The sequence below is a fragment of the Myotis brandtii genome, unplaced genomic scaffold (assembly GCF_000412655.1).
Source record: "Myotis brandtii unplaced genomic scaffold, ASM41265v1 scaffold154, whole genome shotgun sequence".
Classification (NCBI taxonomy): domain Eukaryota; kingdom Metazoa; phylum Chordata; class Mammalia; order Chiroptera; family Vespertilionidae; genus Myotis; species Myotis brandtii.
In genome coordinates, this window is record NW_005355584.1 from 3,160,273 (window position 1) to 3,177,940 (window position 17,668).

The 17,668-nt window shown below is 37.4% G+C and overlaps 1 pseudogene; it reads left to right on the forward strand.

Moving 5' to 3' along the window:
• Positions 1-15,563: 15,563 nt before the first annotated feature.
• Positions 15,564-17,118, forward strand: LOC102262963 (annotated as a pseudogene).
• Positions 17,119-17,668: the final 550 nt, after the last annotated feature.

Genomic DNA, 17,668 nt, shown 5'->3' on the forward strand with positions numbered 1-17,668 from the left:
CATGTGGTCCGATGAATCACATTTCCAGTTGCATCATGCAGATGGCAGAGTGAGAATTTGGCGGAAACAGCATGAAAGCATGCACCCCACATGCATGAGTACAACCCTTCAAGCTGGTGGGGGCAGTGTTATGATTTGGAGCATGTTTTTCTGGCATGATTTGGGCCCTTTAATTTGTGTGGAACATCTGAATAGCACAACATACCTAAGTATCATTGCTGATCAAGTTCATCCTATCATATTGATGGTGTATCCCAATGGAGATGGCTTCTTCCAACAAGACAATGTGCCATGCCACAGTGCTCGTATTGTGCAGGCGTGGTTTCAAGAACATGAGGGAGACTTTACCTTGCTTAGGTGGCCCCCACCATCACCAGATCTCAATCCAATTGAGCATTTGTGGGACGAAGTTAAAAGTACCATCAGGCAGCTGGTTCCACAACCACAAATCTCACTGAACTGGACAGTGCTATTCATCAGGCATGGTGTCAGATTCCTCGCATCACTTTTCAACATCTTGTGGAGTCAATGCCAAGAAGAATCGCCACAGTATTGAAGGCAAAAGGTGGCCCAACAAAGTACTGATGGCGTGGTCATAATAATCTGGCCACTCAATGTATATTTACAGATATATGTCTATAAGCAATATAGTCCCTAATGTTTACATAAGTAATATAGCAGTGTCCAATCATTTTGCAACATGCTTTTAACTATTGCATATCTTTTTAAATTAAATTTATTGGAATGACATTGGTTAATAAGATTATATATGTTTCAAATGTACAATTTTTTTATACATCATCTGTATATTGCAACGTGGTTTTTATTTACTTAAAATTATATATTTGAAGTTTACTTATTTAGATAGATGGACCCATTCTACATGGATGAATATTGGGACTGTGTCCAAATTTTTACTACTATAAACAATGTTGCTTGGAGATCTTTATGTAGTTCTTAAATGGGTGAACACAATTTCTCATGGATGTGTTTTCCCTAGTTGTCGAATTCCTGGATCCCAGGGCCATTACTTTCTGCTTCTAAAGCTCCTAAATGGGTGTGATAAACAAAACAGTGCATGCACATTTTATATACATAATATACTATTTTCTATGTCATTGCCAGATTATTAATTAATTCTGTATAACTTACTAGTAAGAAGATAGTACATTTTTCCGAGGCAAAGTGTAAAGCATTTCTCTCTGTGGTTACAGTAGAGGTTATTTCTCCTGTAAATGTCTTTTAGTTTTGCCTCATTAATGAATAAAAAGCAGTGAGGTTTTTTTGAAGTGTAATGGAGCCCATCTCAGTCTAGTGAATGAGAATTTCTCTTGTTTAAATATGTTTTTATTGGTTTTAGAAAGAGGGAGGAAGGGAAATGGAGAGAGACAAATATGAATCAGCTGCCTCCTGCATGCCCTGCATTGAGGATTAAGCTCATTACTAGGGCATGTGCCCTGACCAATATGGAACCAGGGACCCACTGCTTGTTGGAACTGCAAAGTTCCTCATGCCTCCTCCTGGCAGGTGACTCTACCAAATAACAAACAGTTGCTTCACTCCCTCATCTTACATGGGTAAGGAATTAAAAAACACATGCAAAGAGGAGGAGATAGTTTCTCTAAGGTTAGTATTCTCCCCGATGAGAAACTGTTTAGGCTGCCATCTGGACAGGTCAGAAAGGTGGACATATGAGAGCTAGAGCTCAGATGTATTTGACACCTCCAACAACTAGTGCTTTAAGCTATAAAATTTAAAAGTATAAAGAACTGATTTGAAGATTATATGTATTTGAAGATTCAATTCTTCAAAACATAATGAATACATGATCAATGAAAAGTATCACTGTTATCCAATTCTTTTTGCATGACTTTTCTCTATCAACACGTAGTAGCATGCTGATAAAAATTACCAGAGCAGTGTCCACCACAGGCAGTTATTTATTTAAACATTCCATTGACACATACAGCTTATGTCTGTATTTTAAAAAAATAAATAAATAGTAATTTTGATGATTACTTTTCTGTTTCAAATTGGCTATGCCAGGGTGCCGGTATTGGGTTAAACACATTCTTGATGTTGTCATGAAGGTACTTTTTGATCTGATTAACATGTAAGTCAGTAGGTTTTAAGCAAAACAAATTACCTTCCAAATTGTGGGTGGGCCTGATCTAATCAGTTAAAGGACTTAAAAGCGAAGTCTTGGCAAGAAGCAAATTGGCCACAAGGCTGCAACATAGAAATCCTGCCGAAGTTTCTAGCCTGAAGATTTCAGACTTAAGCCTGCAACATGAACTCTTCCCTGAATGTCCTGCTGTTGGCCTGCTCCTTCTACAGATTTTGGTCTTGCCAACCCCTCAACACCCAAGACAACTCCTTTAAGCCTCTCTCTTTCTCTCTCTTCCTAGTTTCTATTTTACTTCTGAGTTTCCCTACTTTTTCTTTATTTTGTGCATGCTTTTCTTTATACTTCAAGAGTATATATATACATATATATAAAAGCCTAAGCGACTGACCAATCAGCCAACTGGCTGACCAGCCAACTGGCTGACCAGCTTGTAGCTAGGACATGAAATTACCACCAGGGGGCAGACACCAGGCATAGAAACATGGAGCAGACTGATGAATCTCAGAGGGAAGAGAGCAGGGGGGAGGGCGGGAAGAGATTAACCAAAGGTCTTATATGCATACTAGAGGCCTGGTGCATGGATTTGTACACCAGTGGGGTCCCTTGGCCTGGCCTGCGGGGATCAGGCAGAATTTGGCTCTCCGACATCCCCCAAGGGGTCCTGGATTGTGAGAGGGCTCAGGCCAGGCCGAGGTACCCCACCGGTACACAAATCAGTGCACCAGGCCTCTAGTCTGTTATAAAAACCTGTGTCTACTAATTCCAACACCCAAGTCATCTTATGTGTTCTCTCCTTTGATTGGTTGTTCCCTTGATTAGGAATCATCTATTCCAAAATCATCTAGTGTTCATATGACTGGTGATGTTGGATAGTGGGATTAATTTTACATGTCAACTTGACTGGCTAGGGGATGCCCAGGTAGCTGGTGAAACATTATTTCTGAGTGTGTTCCTGAGGGTGTTTACAGAACATATTAGTAGTTGAGTCAATAGACTGAGTATATAAGGTAGGTGGGTATCATCTAATCAGTTGAGGGCCTGAATAGAAGAATAAGGTGGAGAAGGAGTGAATTCTTTCTCCCTCTTCTTGATCTTGGATATCCATCTTCTCCTGCCCTCAGACATCAGAACTCCTGGTTCTCAGGCCACTGGACTTAGGGATTACAACCTGGTTCCCAGGCCTTCAATCTCAGACTACCATTGGCTCCACTGGTTCTCAGGCCTTTGGACTCAGACTGAATTATACTCCTAGCTTTCCTAGTTCTCCAGCTTACACATGGCATGTTGTACAACTTCTCAAGTCTCCATAATAACATGAGCCAATTTCCATAATAAATCTCCTCTTAAATATCTACATATATCCTACAGGTCTGTTTCTCTGAGGAACTCCGACACAGATTGTACCATTGACATTGTAAATGGTACATTATAGAGATTGGATAATGTTATTTCTTTTGAAAGGAAATGCTTTTTAAAGTATTTAAAAATATTAGCCTACAGTTACTCATGAAATTTTCATTCACTTTATTAACATTTTCATTAGCTTCAACTTTTACATTTTTGATATTTTGATTATCTTAGATTTATTGCATTGATTTTTATTCTTAAAAATATGCATTAAAATATTATTTGTTGTGATTGCTGGAGTCATTGACACCCCCGGTACATTTTGCATCTAAAAAAAGTATTTTTTTTGCCTCTCGACAATAGCATCCCTTCTCAGAGAGGAGGAGGTGCCTGTTTCTGCTTGGTCTTTTGCTGTGTGCTAGAAGGCCAAACATGAATGCCCTGCTAGGTTAGTCCTGTTGATGCTAAATTACTTCAATACCATGACACCCAAAATGGAATGTTCCAAACATGGGTTGAATCTCTGTCCAGATTAATATTTCTGCAGCTGCCACACCCGCTGCTTCTATTATAGCCACACGCACACATAAATTCGTAAAGATGTTATCACTTTTCCACACAGAGAAACAGCTAGTTCATCACGGTACCAAAGTTATTTAAGTTCTCTCCTTGACAGTGGACATACTCAGTACCCTTCTGAACCTCACAGAAAACAATTAATCCCTCCATTCAAATTTATTTCTCCAATTAACAATTTTTTTAAGTGGAAAATAATAGCCCTGGCCAGAGTAGCTTAGTTGGTTGCGTACCATCCCATGCACCTGGAGATTGCTTGTTCAATCCCTGTCAAGGGCACATGCTGTTAGATCCCCGGTAGGGGGCGTACAGGAGGCAGCTGATCCATGTGCTCTCACATTCATCTCTCTCTCTCTCTCTCTCTCTCTCTCCCTCTCTCTCTCCCTCTCTCTCTCCCCTCTCTCTCTAAAAATCAATAAACTATTCTTTTTAACAAAAAAAGGAAAATAGTATTTTTAATTGCTATTAAAAAAATTCTACTCCAAACAAATAGATTTTCATGTTTCCAATGTTCTCAACAAATAAACCCTAAGGTTACTTATAGTTATCAGTTTTAAAATTTAATCTTATAGACAATGTCCAAATGTTCACTTTTTAATTATTAGTTGAAATTCTATGGCATTTCCTACTTTTCCCACCATGTTCCTACTTTTTCCCACCACTATAATTTCCACTATATAAAATTTTATACAGAGAGAATTATCAGTCAAATTGGTTATGAAAAAGTATGCTTGTCTACTTAGAAATTAATATATACATTAATTATTTTGCTAATTTATTCATTGCTCAATCTATTATTTATGCACTCATATACTAGTCTTTGCATCTATTTCATTTTTTAAATTACTTCTTCCCTGTTACTGGGACATTGCAAATTTGGCCACTAGTGGACTGCCAAAAGGAATCATTTCCCATCTATTCCCTATATTTGTTACTTAGGAAAAATGACACCTTGGACTTTTAATCCTTTGGATTAAACTTGGAAATTATAGAATCATATTTTATATTTTTATAGAAAATTAAATAAGATAATGATCTAAATGATTATATAAGATATACAGTGAGTACTAGTACAAGTTTATTTTCTTCTGACTCTATATAGCATAGAACTTTATTTTATTTGGAATTTTCCCGTGTTGTTCATTGAATTCCTGTGATTCTTCCTCTGTCATTACTTGTACTATCCTGAGAGTATTTAGATTAATAAATCTATCTTTTGAAACCAGTGGGTAAGGTGTTGTATGCTATAGACTAATTTTTGACCTTCATAATGTAGCTAGGTTAATTACTAGTTAATGAAAACCATTTATTTTGCTTACTATAAGGTACTCAGCCAGAATTTTCCACCTAATTAATAGTGACATGTTTTATGAACCTCATCTGGAGTTTTGCACCAATTCATGGCAATTTCAGACTCATAATCCACAATATATATGAATATGTCTTTACCAACCATGATAACAATTTGTGGTAAAGAATATGTTATTAATAAACAGTGCATGATAATTACTCAAAGTGATTTCAGTTTCTTCATAGGTAGTAAAAATAATTATTTTTTTCAAGAGTAGATAAGATAGTCCTCGTTTAAAAAATTAAACCATGTTCTAGCCCTCAATAGTACTCCTCTCACGTTTAAAAAATTAATATTTAATTACTGATCTAATTATTTTCCAAATGAACATATAAAACATGCATTAAATGGAAAAAAACGATCTAGTCCACTTTGAGAAAATTACATAGTCAGTAAATATCTGTCTGGTTCTGATTGTTAAAGGAGTTTACACAGAAAATAATTTTAAACTATATTTAAGGATAAATTCTTTGATGAGTTTTAATATTGTAGGTCAAGGAGTACTCATCCTTTAAATCAGACTGCACTAGAGAAGTCAGTTAAAATATCAGTTATCTTTGGAAACATTTCAACCTTTAATCACAGGAAAGCCCCGCTTTGTAAACCCACTTTCTTAAAAGTTCACAAATCAGAGAATCAGAAGAATTAATAAGTAAAATATTTTAAATGTTCTAAAACCCCTGACAATCAGTAACCTTTACTAGGGGTTTTCTACTTATATTAATTTCTACTTTCATAATCCCAGGTCAGCTAATTTTTGGTAAGTATGAATAAACAGGAAAAATATCAGGAATTCTAATAAATATATCATATTTTTGAAATAACAGAAATTTCAATAGTCTTACTCGCCCTCCCTTATAAATTATTAAAATATATTGAAAAAGCCAATGCTCAATACTCCAAACCACCTCTCCCATATTTATTAATCAACTTGGAGATAGGAAAACCAGATTACCTCAAGTATAAGGCTTAAGGTATTAAAAAGAACAGGCCCTGGTGTGGGGACAAGGCAATGATTGTAGGAGATCAATTTAACAAGAATTGAGAAAATCAAACTTGATCTCCTTCAATGTTTTGCTTAAACCTGGCTGTGGTTTTGTCTTGTAAATGTGTTGTAGTAATGGTGCCTTTCACCTGCTCTGCAGGTCAGAGAACAAAATCACTATAGTTTCCCTTCCTTGCCTGCTCTCATTTTCACATACTTCAGATGACATGAGTTACAGGTACTTCATGAGATGAGAAAAATTCTTACAGAAAACACTGATAAAACCGGAAACTCTTGTCAAGGATAAAATGGAGGTGGAGCCGTGAAGTAGGAAGAAGCAAACAAGTTGCCATTTTGTTATTGTAACCTACACATTTCGGTGAACCCCTAGCTGGACCTTCTCACTTGCTTCAGGATAAAACTAAGTGATGTAGGATTGAAGTAAGATTGCTCATACTATAGCTAAAAGTGACACTTCATCCTATGGAAGCAGCTTACATGAACTGTACTTTCCATAGAAACATTCATTGTCATGTATTTGTGGTGCAAGGCCTAAAGTGTAGGTTCAATATTATGTGTTGTCATCCTTGCCCCCACACATGCACAGCCTCCCCCATTATCACCAGCACTCACCAGAGTGGTACACTGGTCACACTAATGGGCCTAAAATGAATGACACATCATTGTCCATCAAAGTCCATAGTTTAGCTTGTTTCACTCTTGAAGTTGTACACTCTATGGGTCGGGTTAATTTTTATATATTTTTTGTATTATACAAGAATTATTATAATAGGGACAAAGTAATGACTATTCGTCAACTATACATTTTATACATTTTAATTTGCTAGATATTATTTGCTAAAACAGTCACTTTTGAATGACAGAGAGATTTATTGCTGAAAAGTCTCCTGTTTGTAATCATATTTGTCCTATCATGGTAGTTTCTAATCTTAGCTACATGTGAATAACATGGGGAAATTTTTTTAAATGTTTTTTTATTGATTTCAGAGAGAGGAAGGGAATGGGAGAGATAGAAACATCAATGATGAGAATCATCGATTGGCTGCCTCCTGCACAACTGCCACTGGGGATTGAGCCAGCAACCGGGGCTTGTGCCCTGACTGGAATAGAACTGTGACCTCTTGGTTCATGGAGTGATGCTCAACCATTGAGCAACACTGCCCAGGCACCATGGGGGAATTTTAAACAAAGATTGACTTATCAATTGAGAGCAATTAAATCAGTATCTCTATAAGTGTGGTTGAGGAATAAGGTATATATTAAAACTTCCCAGGTTATTTTAAAGTGTACCAGGGGTGGGCAAACTTTTTGACTCGAGGGCCACAATGGGTTCTTAAACTGGACCGGAGGGCCGGAACAAAAGCATGGATGGAGTGTTTGTGTGAACTAATATAAATTCAAAGTAAACATCATTACATAAAAGGGTAAGGTCTTTTTTTTTTTAGTTTTATTCATTTCAAACGGGCCGGATCCGGCCCGCGGGCCGTAGTTTGCCCACGGCTGGTATATACAATTGAGAACACCTTTACTGGTCATTCTATATTAAATAGGAATATATCACATTCATACTGAATCAGACTGCAATAGTTAATCAAGGTCAACTTCAAATTTCCCACACCACAGTTTTGGGTAGTCCTGGATGCCTAAAAATAAATATTCCCAACATTTTTGTCTTAGTCATTTAAAGTTTTGTTTTTCTTATCAGCTCCCTAAATTATTTGCTTTTATTTTTAATGTATGGTATGAGGCAGTATTCTAAATTTATCATTTTCCAATTGCCCCCACCTTTCCCTAATGATTTGGAATGCCTTCTCATTCTGGAACCTGTTTTCTGTTTCATAATGTTCTATTTTTCCAGTCTCACAGAGGCACTGCATTTTGGGGGGTGCCTGGATAATTATAGTATGCTTGGATGAGCTAAGGCAACAGTTCTGCACTGGAAGAGAAATGGTGAGCCAAGAAGATGTTTGGAAAACAAGTAACTTCCTTGGGTTTTAGAAATGACAAAAAAAGAAAACACTCAGCAGGTTTAAGGAAGCCATTAAAATGATACAGTTCTGGCTCATACAGAAAGATTTACTAATTTAATGTAAAGTGCCTTGAAAGTATAATTTAAAAGATTTACTTGGGAGCCATTACATTTCTAAGACAGCCAAATTTAAATTTTTATCCTTAGGTGATTGCAAAAACAAGAGTATCATTCATTAGTCCAACGCATTTTCAGCAATGATTCCAAACAAACCAACAAATAAACACACATATACCTACTTATACCTGGTCAGAGTTGTTTTATGGTATTATTACTTGCAATTCCTTTCTATCTCTACTAGTGAACTAATTAGCATTCTCAGGTAGATATTAATCAAATCTTGATTTGGGGCAGGCAATCAGCACAAAAACAACAGGAGACAAATATCTGCATGTAAAACATCTGCTTTGTTAGCACCAGGATCCCAGCTGTGTTCACTTAGTGATAACAATATAGGCGCTTTCAGGGTGCTTTATGTATTGAGGTCCATGCCTGGGCAATTGAATTTACATTTACATATTCGTTGAAAGAGTCTTTAAAAATATTAGGTATAGATAGCTAACAAGATTTCACAACATTTAAATTAAAATTACATGAAAAGTGATGCCAATCATTAGGCTAAATTTGTATTTCATCACAGTAGAATAATGAGTAAAAGGCTGGATCATAGAAGCAACAAATAATATACCTGGCCAGAATGTATTTATAATCAAACAAAATTCTATAAAGGGTACTGCTTGCCTGTTCTTCTTCATGCTAGACCTAAGGAACTTGGCCATTGTGTTAAATTAATTCAACCTCTACCTTCATGCCCATTTTTTAAATTAGAGGTAGGATTTATTTAACCCATCACTGCATCATGATTACAATAAAATGATTTTCCAATAATTGAAGCCAAATTTTAGAAAGAGTTCTATCTACAATTTAATTCATAGTACATTAAGTCTAAATACAAATACATATTATCCTAAGTGATAAGGGTGTCCGACTGCAGCTTAGTTCCGCTCCCTGTGGGGCCTAAACCATCAGTGGGATATCCCCTAAGGCAGTGATGGCGAACCTTTTGAGCTCAGCATGTCAGCATTTTGAAAAACCCTAACTTAACTCTGGTGCCGTGTCACATATAGAAATTTTTTGATATTTGCAAAAATAGTAAAACAAAGATTTATAGTTTTGATATTTATTTTATATATTTAAATGCCATTTAACAAAGAAAAATCAACCAAAAAAATGAGTTCCCGTGTCACCTCTGACACGCGTGTCATAGGTTCACCATCACTGCCCTAAGGGCTCCCCAGCTGCCAGAGGGATGTCTGACTGACAGCTTAGGCCCGATACCCTGGGAACCGGGTCTAAGCCAGCAGGTGTACATCCCCCAAGGGATTCTGAACTGCGTGGGCTGAGGGACCACCCTGCCCCGCCAAGTGCATGAATTATCATGCACTGGGCCTCTAATTAATACTATAACAGAATAATTCAGATTAACATTTTCAATTAATCATCCCTACAGAGTTGTTTTTTTTAACTTTATTGTTCAAAGTATTACAAATGTCCCCATTTATTCCCCATTGACTCCCTCCACCCCATTCCTGCCCCCTTCCCAAGCCTTCCCTGCACTATTGTTTTTAATATTATTTATTATGATCAAGACAATAATTATTTTATGGTCCTAGCTCAACTGTTTAATTTTTCCTGGTCTCCTAGCACCTCATATATTTTGCACTATTATATTTATTCTTGCTTCATGTCCTTAATTAGTCACATAGTCTATAATAATAAAAGCGTAATATGCTGATTAGACTGACATCCTTCTGGAAGAAGCCTGGGCTGCGAGGGAAGCCTGGGTCTTGGGTGCCAGAGGGAAGCCCAGGTCCCAGGCACCAGAGGGAAGCCAGTGCCGGCAGCTGGGGAAAGGAAGGCCTACTCTTGCATGAATTTCATGCATTGGGCCTCTAGTATTTTATATTTGGTAATAGATTTATTCAAAGTGTAATCATTAATACTGTATCTTTTTGTTCTACTGAAGTCTTTCCTTTTCTCCAAAGTATTATGCTTAATGTCCACTCTTGGTTTTTAAATAGAAATAGGATTTATTTTTTTTACAGAACATGTCTGTGGCCTCTGTTGCATTTCTCTCTATTGCTTGGTGCTGCTTTCTCTTGCACTTAATGATGGGAAGAGTTTCTGAAATTTGTTTTCTTCTCAGAATGTTATTTCCTCACTAAATTGACAACTAAACTAAAATCAGGTATTTTGTATGGCACAGTCCCGCATTTCTGCCTCCGTGCAGCCATGCCTTCATTCTGGCCAGAGGCCACTAGAAGCCACACCCTATCCCAGTGATGGCGAACCTATGACATGCGTGTCAGAGGTGACACGCGAACTCATTTTTTGGGTTGATTTTTCTTTGTTAAATGGCATTTAAATATATAAAATAAATATCAAAAATATAAGTCTTTGTTTTACTGTGGTTGCAAATATCAAAAAATTTCTATATGTGACACGGTACCAGAGTTAAGTTAGGGTTTTTCAAAATGCTGACACGCCGAGCTCAAAAGGTTCGCCATCACTGCCCTATCCCATACCCTGAAGACTCAGCAATAAAGAAACAGCAAACACCCAGCCCTAGCACACTTATCCGGTAGCAATCAACATTCTTCTGGCAGCAGAATTTCTAGAACACTATTATCTACTTACTTTGGCAACATATCACAGAGATTAAAGAAAGGTCTTAATTGTGGATAAACCAAAAATTTTAATTATGGGATTAGATTGTATATTCCAAGTTCCTGCTTGACATCTTGAACATGAGCATTATATCTATGGAGTTAAAGAAAAAGAACAAATATTTGTCCATGGAATCACTGACAAATACTTATAAAAACTTTAAAAAAAGATAATATAAAATTAATGTTTTTATCAGTATTTATCCTGGATTTCACTTTAATACCCACCAAATATTCCACATATTCATTCTATCTCTAATTGTTCAGACACAATATATATACACATACATACAGATATAGATATAGGTGATATAGATCTATATCTATATATATACCAAAGAAGTTTATATATACTTTTCCTTTGTGCTTATGTTAACACCAGAGAGGAGAGTTCCTATATTCAATTCTCTGACTATGTCTTTGCCTGAGGAATTCCAGGAAGAGTTTCATAATGGTCTCCTCTGAATTAGGTCACAGTAAATATCTCCAAGGTCTAGAATTAAAGTCATTAAGCTCAGCCCATGCAGAAAAGATTATCTGCGGGGGAAAATAACTAATTTTATTTATGCTTATTCTTGAATTTTTGTTATCTATAAGAATATGTCCATTTGTTTATCCTTTTCCTTATATTTATAATTACAGATGCTCTGATGTTACATTTGAAGATGTTAGTTGACACTCTTAAATTAATTTAAGAAGCACACCTGTCATTTTATTTTTAATCATTTTCTCCAGAAGCTCTGTGTGTGGCTAAATCTGATGGTGGTAATATTTGGTGTGTGAAAAAGGTTAAAAAGAGTCCTCCAAAGTAAATTGCTGTTCTTAAAATAAGGTTATCTTACTTCCACGTGCCATTCATTTTTCAAAGAGGCTGCAAAGATTTTCTTTTGATTTTAATAAACAAGTAGACTCCATTGAAATAGCTCAAACAACTCAAAGCAATTGTTCTATAGCAACTTCATATATTTTATTGATTTTGTACAAACAGCAATTTGAGGGACTTCTATATTTAATAATGTGTTAGAGAAGCTACAATGTTTAGTTTGCACCTTCAACTGTATATTAATATCCGCTGATAAAAAAGATAATTTTTACTAAGAGATAACATAGCTATATGAAAGTGAGAATTAATGCTGGAACTCTCATATGCAAACATGTTGATATAAAAGCAAATATCCAATACATAATAGAAAGGAGAAAAATCAAGATTCAGAACCTCAAATGCAAAAAAGAGTTTAGAAGGTTATAGACATTCGAGAGTTTAGCACTAAATGTACTTTACTGAATAAAAATAGAGAGAAAATACTTGGTTTTTATGCCCTAAATCATAATCTTTCTGTGAATTATAAAGTCAATGCATACTTCTCTTATTTATAGATATCAAGAGTGATGAGGTACTTATTTATGATTCTCAAATGCTACCAAAACCTGCAGTTCAATCCCGTGAGCTATGTTTTCTTGGCTTCCTGGGGCTTTAGTGCCAAAAAGGTCTGACAGTCCAGCTAAGAAGCATGACCAGAGGAAGATCACTGATCAAAATGCATTGAATAATAAATATTTCCAAGGGGATGAGAAAGGAAGTGTTTGCAAGAAACTTCTAATCCAATAGAAATCAATCAGCAGATACCATTGGACACACAAAACTGTAAATGAATGTTAAGTAGCGAATAAGAAGCACTATGGTAGGGGAGAATGAGACATCCTATGAGCTGGACGTCATAGATGGCTAACAGAGGAAGTCCAGTGTTGAATGACCTGAATGAGGAAATAATTAGTATAAAAACATAGAAGATGACAATGGAACCACGTTGAGAGGAACCCCAAAGGGGCATAATACGCAAGTGTCCTAAAATAGCAAACAGCACAATTTGGCTAGAATAGATGACTTTTAAAGAGGAATAATAGAACATTAAGTTGAAGTGGGCAACCTGAACATTCCAAAGAAAGCATGGAGTGTTAAACTACCAGGTTAAAAAGTTTTTTGCTTTTTGTTTTTTGAGGATGCTTGAAGAATATTTCAAGTGAAAGTATTCTTCTAGCAGTAGAGTATAAAATGGGTTGAAATGAGGGGGAAAAGAATAAAAGAGGCCTGTTCAGAAATAGCTATGTAAGAGATTTGAAAGATACATGGTTATATAGTTTTCAAATATTTTCCTTTGAATGTACAGCTACATACTTTATATGGAAGGAAACAAGAAAAATAAAGGAAAGCTATTATATTGGATGTATTCTTAGAATATATTAAAAAAAGAGTATTAGAAAAATCAATGTCATTTATTTATACATAGCAAACTTCAAACCTGTATTTTTGAAATACAAAATTAAGAAGCCACATAAATTTGAATAGCCTGAACAGCTTCATGCTTTCTATAATTACCTTATTCCAGTTAAGATATTGGGAAATCAGAAAATTTGTCAGTAATTTAAGGACTAAAAGTATGCTTCAATTAACTGTAGTATTGTAATTCTTCAATTTAAGAGAATATGTATAATCTAAACTGGATATAAAACCATCATTATTAAATAAGAATATTTTACTTTCAGTTTCAATTAATTTGCCTATTTTTTCATTTTGAAGGGAGGAAGCTTTGACAAATATTAATAAGATGCTTGTTTCTGAAAACTTAGTAATCTGTGAAGTTTGAGAATGGAAATCAATAAAAAATAATAGATTCCAGCAGCACCAACCTTTATTAAGTCTGAAGCTAGATCATGTTTGTTTTAATATACCTTCCAAAATTAAAAATACTTTCTTGGCAAGTTCTAATTTCAGAATTATGCTAAGTTATTCTTAATCATTCAAAAAGCTTAAAACAAATATTGTCTATTAACTTCTTATATAAATGACAAAATACACAAGGGGACATTTTTGTCATATCTGGCACAAATGCAGTAGTGACTAAGTGATTGGCATAGGTCAGATAATATATAATTTATTTTAATAATTATTTTTAGCCTGTGGAAAATTTCTTCAATAACTTGAGACTATTGGGAAAATGTAAGTATACTACCTAGACTAAAATCAGCTGACACAATCAAAAGACCATATGCCTTTGCATTCACATAGTTAAAACTTTACAAAGCCAGCTGGCTTTATTTCATAATCTAATTACATACAAAAATTTTCAGCTAAGTATTGCAATGCTTGCCAAAGATTACTTTAAATATCTTCATTCTCCTTAAGCTCCCAGTTACTGAATTTGCATGTTTTAAAACTCCTATCCTTACATTTACTTCTGTTTTCTAATATCAATATTTTAATTCACATAGTTAAAACTTTACAAAGCCAGCTTTATTTCATAATCTAATTACATACAAAAATTTTCAGCTAAGTATTGCAATGCTTGCCAAAGATTACTTTAAATATCTTCATTCTCCTTAAGCTCCCAGTTACTGAATTTGCATGTTTTAAAACTCCTATCCTTACATTTACTTCTGTTTTCTAATATCAATATTTTAATAAAATACCATTTACTTCACCTAATATTATTCTGCCTAATAAATTAGTGTAGATGTTATGTAAATGATAAAGCAAAATAATCGAGTGTAGACTACATATACATATAAAGTAAAGAAAGAGAGGAAGTTCCATATTTCAATAATTTAAAGATATAATATTCAGTCAACAACAAAACTCTGATCTGACAATGAGGGTGACATATATTAATGGCATGCATATAACAGAATTTTTATCCTATTAATGATTATTCTCTCGTCAGTACTGAATTTTGGATGAAAGAAGGTGTTCTGGGTGTACCTCTGTTATCTAATCCTTTCTTTTTAGTTATAATTCCCTCAGTAAGATATTATGAGCCAGTCCTTAAAATTTGTAAAAATCCACACTTCCTGCTCATATACTATGATTTTATGAGTTTCTTTACAAATTACCTTTGGTCAGGGAAGACAAATGTATTGATTAAGAGGAAAATGGATGATTTTGTTTATTTTATTCTCTTAAATATTTGAATACATTTTTATTTTTTTCCACAAAATTATATTTTAAAAGAACCCTGGAACCTTAATATCTTCACACCCACCATAGGAAGAAAGTTGCATTTATATACTAAAGTTATGTATAATTCATTTATGCTAGAGAAAAGGATAATAAACAGCATTTAGGAAATAAGTAGAAAGTATTTTAATGGGTACATGAAAATGTTTACTTTATTAAAAAGTTATTTTAGGCCATCATCGCATCACCCCGACAAACACCAGGAGAATTCCGCAGCCCACACAGTTCTCTGGAGCAGTTGCTGAGGATGAAGGTGGAAGAAACTCCCAGTGTTCAGCACAGGCACCAGGTTCAGAGAATATTACTGGATATAACCGAGGTGATAGAATCTTAGTCCTGCGTGAGTTTGATTCTTGCTTGTTGACTGGCCCCTCTCCTCTCCTTCTGGATGATGTCAGAATAGGATCTGGCGGATGGACGTGGTGCAGATTGCAGTAGAAGACCCGAGTCCCCATCACCCGGTTGTACTGGAGAATCATGTAATGACAGACGAAGATGAACCAGCTTTGAAACGCCAAGGATTAGAGATCAATTGCCAGGACCCCTCTGTAAAGTCATTCCTGTATTCCATTAACCAGACAATATGCTTGCGATTGGAGAGCATTGAAGCCAAGCTGCAAGCTCTCGAGGCTACTGGTAAATCATTAGAAGAAAAGCTGGATCTGGTCACAAACAAGCAGCACAGTCCCATCCAAGTCCCCATGGTGGCGGGCTCCCCCTCTCGGGGCGACACAGAGGTGCGACAAAGTGTAGAACACCATTGTGGTGAAGGTACCCGGGCTGGAAGACAGCCACAACGAGGATGGGAAGAGCCGGTCCGAGGCCAGTGACTCCGTTTCCACCTGGGGACAGTCGGGAAGTCAGAACATCGGAAACATCACCCTCATCACCCGGAACTCAGAAGAGGACTACCCCGATGGCACCCGGCTGGGGGATAAGAACAACCCCGAGATGTGGGTGCGCTGCGCCATCATCCCCTCCCACACGCTGCACAGCAGCACAACTACCGCAAGGCTGAGAAGAGGCTGCTGACGCTGCTGGACTACCTCTTCCAGCGGGAGGTGCAGGCGGCCTCCAACCTCTGGGGCCAGGGATGCACGGCAAGAAGCAGCTCGACCCCTTCACCATCTGCGGGATCCGGTGTCACCTTTGATATAAATTTGGAATCACGGAATCTGACTGGTACTGAATCAAACGGAGCATCGACTCCATATGCCGGACAGCCTGGCGGCAGAAACAGCGAGGCCAGAGCCTGGCGGTCAAGAGCTTCTCTCGGAGAACGCTGTCCTCCTCCTCCTCCTCTAGTGCATCAGAGAGCCTGTGAGCACGCTGCCAGCCGCAGGCCCTGCACTATGCCTTGGCCAACGCCCAGCAGGTCCAGATCCACCAGATTGGAGAGGATGGACAGGTCCAAGTAATCCCACAGGGGGTCAAGAGCTTTTCTCAGAGAACGGAGAACGCTGTCCTCCTCCTCCTCTACTGCATCAGAGAGCCTGTGAGCACGCTGCCAGCCGCAGGCCCTGCACTATGCCCTGGCCAATGCCCAGCAGGTCCAGATCCACCAGATTGGAGAGGATGGACAGGTCCAAGTAATCCCACAGGGTCACCTCCACATCGTTCATGTGCCTCAAGGGGAGCAGGTGCAGATCACACAGGACAGCGAGGGCAATCTACAGATACACCACGTGGGACAGGATGGGCAGGTGCTTCAGGGGGCCCAGCTGCTAGCCGTGGCCTCCTCACACCCCACTGCCACAGGCATGGATGGTCACCTCTCCAGGGCAGTGAACTCCAGGTCCAGTACGTCCAGCTGGCGCGAGTGACTGACCACACCTCCGCAGCTCAGACGGCTGAGACCCTACAGCCCAACCTGCAGCCCGAAATGCAGCTTGAGCACGGAGCCATCCAGATCCAGTGATGCAGGACAGGCTGCCCGACCATGACAGGACCCAGGGTGGAGCCATGGTAGCTCTCAGCGACGGCTCCAGCCAACCACCCAGTTCTACAGGCGCCTGGCCCTATGGCTTCGAATGGAGGTGACTGCAGGTGTTCTGTGAAAGTGCATCTGGGGCCTCATCCACAGGTGAAAGTGTCCCAGTAAATAACAGATGACATCAACAGCCGCCAACCTGCCAGAAGACCCCTTCGTTTGAGTCCCACTGTTGGTATCTAGAGAAAGAGTGGAAAGCAGTGTTTGCATTAAGTTCACTCAGAAAATCAAGAACTACAATATTTTTCTCTGTTTAAACAGCTTTTTAAATTTGCAATGGTGTTTATAACAAAAAAGAAAATTGGAAAAAAATGGAGTAGCAGAAGCCTTTTGCTGTGTGCTCTGTTCAGTGAAATGAAAATAGGTACTAGTATTTGCAGAGACAGCTAACATTTTGATGGAAATATTGTTTACCTACTTTTTTTAGGGGGAAATGCTCTCAGCACTGTAATTAAGCATTTTTAATGAAATAAATGATGGCCATAAAACAAGTTATTTTATAT